Source organism: Cupressus sempervirens, chromosome 2 (genome assembly GCF_028749045.1).
Source record: "Cupressus sempervirens isolate cs-2001-9-10 chromosome 2, ASM2874904v1, whole genome shotgun sequence".
Lineage (NCBI taxonomy): Eukaryota > Viridiplantae > Streptophyta > Pinopsida > Cupressales > Cupressaceae > Cupressus > Cupressus sempervirens.
Genome location: NC_143119.1, coordinates 546,796,979 through 546,803,359, shown reverse-complemented (window position 1 = coordinate 546,803,359; position 6,381 = coordinate 546,796,979).

Sequence of the window (6,381 nt, the reverse complement as noted above, 5' to 3'; positions counted from 1 at the left end):
ACCAAAGTGATATTTTATGGCAATATGCTTGGTTTTTGAATGCATCACTAGATTACTGGAGATGTTAATTGTACTTGTGTTATCACAAAATATAACAACTAGTTCTTTGATTTCTTGCTTCACATCTTTCAATAATTGTTTAAACCACACAATGTTTGAGGAATTTACTGTTGTTGCAATATATTCAGATTTTGCTATGGATTGAGATGTACAATTCTACTCTTTGCTTGTCCAAGAAACCAACCTTTTTTTGAGAAAGAAAGCTCCTCTACTTGTGCTCTTTCTATCATCAATATTTCCTGCCCAATCTAAATTAGTGAACACCTTTAAATCCAATTTTCCTCCAAGTTTATACCATAATCCATAATCTTTAGTTCCTTTTAAGTATATCATGATCCTTTTGATTGCCATTATGTGATTTTCTTTTTGTTTTGCTGAGAATCTTGCTACAATCCCTACTACAAGGGCAATGTCTGGTCTTGTGTGCACTACATATTGCAACTTTCCAATCATAGATCTATACAATGTCTAATCCACTTCCTTTGATTCATCATCCTTGGTGAGTTTTAATCCAGTACACATAGGAGTCCCAACTGGTTTGCAATCTTTCATACCAAACTTTTTCAATATCTCCTTGATGTATTTAGATTGAGTGATGTAGATTCCATTCTTATTCTATTGAATATGAAGACCAACAAAGAATTTGATTTTGCCAAACATTGACATTTCAAATTCCTTGTTCATTTGTTTTAAAAAATCTTTGCAAAGATCATCATTTCCTATGAACAAAGTATCATCTACAAATATTTTTGCCAAAACAATCTTATTATTTGGTCCTTCCTTTATGTTCAAACTGATGTTGTCATTAGTTCTTTGAAAACCAATCAGAATAAGATAGTTATGGAATCTTTCATACCATGATCTAGGGGCTTGTTTCAAACCATATAATGCTTTATTCAATTTGCAAACCATGTCCTTCTTGTTTGGATCAGCAAAACCTTCAAGTTGCTCAATGCAAACTTCTTCCTCCAATATGCCATTGAGAAATGCTGACTTGACATCCATCTAGTAAACTTTGTATCCTTTCAATGTAGCATATCCAAGGTTCTGACACCTTCCAATCTTGCAACTGGAACAAAAGTTTCTCCATAGTCTACACCTTCTTCCTGAGAGTATAATTTGCATACTAGTCTAGCTTTTTTCTTTAATACTTTCCCATCTTCATTTAGTTTGTTTTTGAATACCCACTTTATTCCAATCACATTCTTGTCTTTGGGTCTAGGTACAAGAGTCCATGTTTTGTATTTCTCTATCTCTTCTATTTCTTCATTCATAGCTTCAATCCAACTCTCATTGTCTAGTGCATCTTTGACATTTCTAGGTTCAAAATCAGCAAGTAAACTAGTGCCTTTCAACTTACTTCTTGTCATTGTTCCTTCTGATTTATCACCAATAATCTATTCTGGTGCATGATGCTTTCTAACATACTTGGCTAACATGAGCTGCTTGCCTTTTGAATGACTTGCATTGTTATCTTTCTGTGTCTCAACTTCTAGTTCTGATTCTAGTTTCTCGGGTTTGGTAGATGCTAACTCGATAGCTTCTATTTACAACTTGGGTTCTTGTAGCTCGAGGGACATTAGCTTGGTTTGAACTTTCTGTAACTCGATAAATGAAGACTCTAGAGTTGAGGATTCCTAAATAATAGGTATACTTGGCATTGTATCATGTTTAATGGAAAAAAATCTTCTGTAGTCTTTAGGTTCCTTTTTTCTTTCTTCTTCTGTTCTTTCTACAAACTCGTCAACTTTCACATGTGCACTTTCTATAACTTTGTGAGTAGATAAGTTCAAACATCTATATGCTTTGCTTTTGCAAGAGTATCCCAAAAATATTCCTTCATCACTTTTTACATCAAATTTACCTTTTCTAGATTCTTTCAAAATGTAACATTTTCTTTCAAATACTTTTAGATAACTTACATTGGGTTTGTAGCCATACCACAACTCATAGGGTGTTTTGAATGAGTCCTTTTTCAGCTATACTCGATTCAAGGTATGAACTGCAGTGCTGATAGCTTCCTTCCAGTATTTGATAGCAATGGCTTTCTCAATCATTAAGGTTCTTGCACAATCCATTATAGATTTATTCCTTCTTTCTGCTATTCCATTTTGTTCAAGAGTTCTAGGTGCTGAAACCTATCTTTTGGTTCCCCTTTCAATGCAAAAGTTATTGAACTCATGTGAAACAAATTCACCACCTTTGTTAGACCTTAGGCATTTCAATCTTTTTCTTGTTTCCTTTTCTACTCTAGCCAAATACCATTTGAATTTTTCAAATGCTCCCAATTTCTCTCTAATGTACATGATAGTCATCATTCTTGAATAATCATCAACAAATAGAATGAAGAATTTTTCACCAATATAACTTTCAATGCCAATAAGTCCACATAACTTAGTATGCACAATTTCAAGAACTTCTTCAGTCTGATAATTCTTGCTTTTAAAACTAGTCTTTCCCATTTTACCAATTTGACAATTCTTGCATAGACCAACCTCAGGTTTCTTTATGTTAGGAATACCTCTTACTTTCCTAAATTTACTGATTTTTATCAAATTGTCAAAGTTTACATGACATAGCCTCCTATGCCATAACTAGCTTTCTTCAATTTGAGCAATGAAACATGAACATTCACCAACTTCAAGATAAAATAAGTTACCTTTTGTTTGAGTGCCTGATCCAATCAGTTTTCCTTTGCCATCTAGCAATCTTTCTTTTCCATGCATAAATTCTACATTGAATCCATTAGTGAGTAGTTATGCCACACTCAAAAAATTGTGCTTTAGTCCTTCTACCCAATATTCATTATCACATACAAGTTCCTTGGTCAGTGAGACTCTTCCTATTCCTCTTATACAACAAGGTTCATTGTTAGCAAATATTACACTGCCACCATCATAGTCTTCAAAATATTTAAACTTAGTTTTATCACCAGTCATGTGATGAGAACAACCATTATCTATGATCCATGTATCATTTCTGCTCATATGAGAAACTAGTGTCATTTCCTCATCATTATCAAATTCATCTTTTATAGCAATGTAGACAATTTCTTCTTCTTCTTCTTCATCAAAATCATTACAATATTTTGCCATAAAATATGTTTTCTTACCTTTATCCTTGAATTATTTGAAGTCTTTCTTGCCATTGTACTTGTGACCTTTCTTCTCATCTTTGTTTTATTTATTTGGGCACCCGGCAATATGTCCAATTTATTCACAAGAGAAACAGATTAGACGAACCTTACCTTTGTATTTTCCTTTGCCTCTTGAATATTTTCTTGCTAGTAGAGCTTCAACCACTTCAAGATCACTGTATAAACTTTCTTCTAATTCTTCATCGCTGTCTAATTGTGGATCCTTCATCTTTTTCCCTTTTTCTTTGACTGAAAGCTTGGCTTCAAATGTTGATTCAACGTTCTTGGTAGCTGCAACATAATTGTCATAGTTGTCTAGTTCAAATGCAGTCAATCTTCCAACTATGGCCTCTAAATTTATTTTATGATTTTCCTCACATCTCCTTTCTTGAATTGTAGAGACTCTGATTGCATAAATGGAAAGTAGAGGTCTAAGAACTTTACTTATAACTGTCTCCCCATTGATATCTCCTCTAGATGCTTTGATTGCACTAACACATGCTTTAACTCTTTCAACATACTTTGCAATATTTTTATCCTCTCTCATCCTCATTTGATCAAATTGTCCTCTCAAACTTTCTACTTTGGCTCTTCTCATATTATCATCTCCTCCATAGATTTCTTTCAACTTGTTCTACATTTCAAAGGCAGTTTTTCAATCCTTGATGTCATCAAATTCTTCATAACTCAAAGCAGATGTTATATCTATCATCATGTTATTTTGAATCTTCTTTTCCGCAATATCATTGATAGATAATGTACCAAAAGGTTCTTCATATTTCTCATCAAGGTACTTTAGCCCTGTATCACCAATATAAGCCAAATGAAGCCTCATCAATCATTGCCATGTTGAGAAGTTGTCTCTATTAAGTCTTGGAATTTCCCTTTTCTAAGACATCCTGATATTTAGCTTAGATCCTTGAAATCTTTTCCTATAAGCACCAATAGCTCTGATACCAATTGTTGGAATTAAAGATAGAGTAACTAAGAAGGGGGGTGAATCAGTTACTAACTAAAATTAATCTCAACAGATCCCTTAGATGTCTTAAAGATCTAGTTACTACATGTACTTGGTAAAAAAATGCAGTAACTCAGTAAATTAAACTATTACTTTCTTTTCAAGCATTCATGCATGTAACTGAAAATAAAGTGAACACAAGAGACACCATATTTAATGTGGAAACCCAATATGGGAAAAACCACCAAGTAAGTAGTCACCAATTTTTCACTCTTCTGAAGTGAGCCCTGTTCGGAGCCAACCCTATTAAAGGTTACAATACACACTATTAGGTGTGACCCTGTTAGAGGATTTAATCACCCTATTAGGAGTGTTGTTGCTAGAGGTCTTTATAACAATTCAACTGAATTGTCACTTTGTTAGAGGATTTACAAAATGGTTGTTAAACCAACTCTATTAAGAGATTTGAAATCACTGATACAATGGTTAGAAAGAAAAAATGAATTGGCCTAAACAAGATGCAACTAAATTTATTGGTTACAGGTCTCTGTTCAGCATCATTAGATCATTCTTCATCAAATATGGCTCTGCTACTCCTCAATGATCTCTGATCATCCTTCAAATCTGCTTCCACAACAATCAGTCTTCATAACACATTAATTCCACATTCTTTTTCTTTATACAATTTAGAATTTGCAACTTGACTTCTTACTTATACCATTCAAATTGTCAAGTCGGCCTATTTACATGTTACATTTACCTATAAATCGTACATCAGTCAGCTACAAATATTACTCTAAACAAATAAATGTTATCTCATAAGACAATGAAATTCTTTACTAGCTGACCCTACTCGATGAATACTGCTTCTAAAAATTTCCTGAGTTAACCATCTTGACTTGGTTAACATTGTAATATCCTTAAAATTCTTTGGCTATCAAGTTTTCTTCGTAAGAACTGAATCCCTCGGTAAGAACTACTTCTTCCAAATTACCTTAGATGACCGAGTGAGCTTTGTAAGAACTACTTCTTCCTAATTACCTTTGATGACCAAGTGAACTTAGTAAGAACTATTTCTTCCAAATTACCTTTGATGACCGAGTGAACTCGATAAGAATTGTTTCTTCCAAATTACCTTTGATGATCGAGTTAACTCAGTAAGAACTATTTCTATCACATTTTCTTTGATTATCGAGTGAGCTCGATAAGAACTAAATTTCTTTGATTACCTTGAAAGCTCAATAAACATTGTCCTTTGTCTAGCTAACCTTCTGATCTTGGTAGACACTATCCTTTACCTCGCTAACCTTCTAAGCTTGGTAGAAACTATCCTTTGCCTTGCTGACCTTTTGAGCTTAGTAGACACTATCTGATGACTAATATGACATTTGCGTGACATCAAAGACAACACAAAATTGAATAATTGTATCCAACATAAAATGATACACTAAGCAAAAGAATAATCCTAAGGATATTGACCCTATTAGGAGTATATGAAGTACATATAGTGTCTCGGTTGTTATTAGAGGAGTAGGCCATGTTGAATTCTTCAACTCTATAGGGAGTTTCTTCAACCTTGTTAGGAGTTGGTAATACAAATACAAGCATATGCAAGAAGAGACCACTACCAAAACATGAAATTAAACAATGTATCATATAGTTTACATAATACTCAGCATGTCATCTTTCACACTTGTACAAACTTTGCATAATCATATACTTATACCTTTCTTTTTAAAAAAACTTGCCATGTCAGCCTTCAAGTATTCAAAAACTTAGTATATTACGAAAATAACTTTTTCCCTCTTAGGTTTAACATCTAGGATGTCATCCCTAATTAGTAAAGTAATTATTTTATACCCCAAATAATTTCTTAACCTATAATTTACCATTTATTGGTGTGCTTTTTTCTGTTGTGTTTATTGCCTTTACTAATAAAACTAATATATCTGATATTGTAATTTTTTAACATACTATGCACTTAGCCATGTCATCAAGATGTTCTCTACTACTTGTCCTTAAATATGCATGTATCAAATATCTTTATAGACTACACATTGCTAAAACTTTTCATGTATTGCTAATTAAACTATCTAACACTTAGACAATTTTCTATATTTAATAGTGAGATCTTTATCTACACATTATGCCTTCTCTTCTTAAGATATATGTTTGTTGAAAATATGAGAGCATTAACTAAGAGGGGAGGGGTGAATTAGTTACTAAA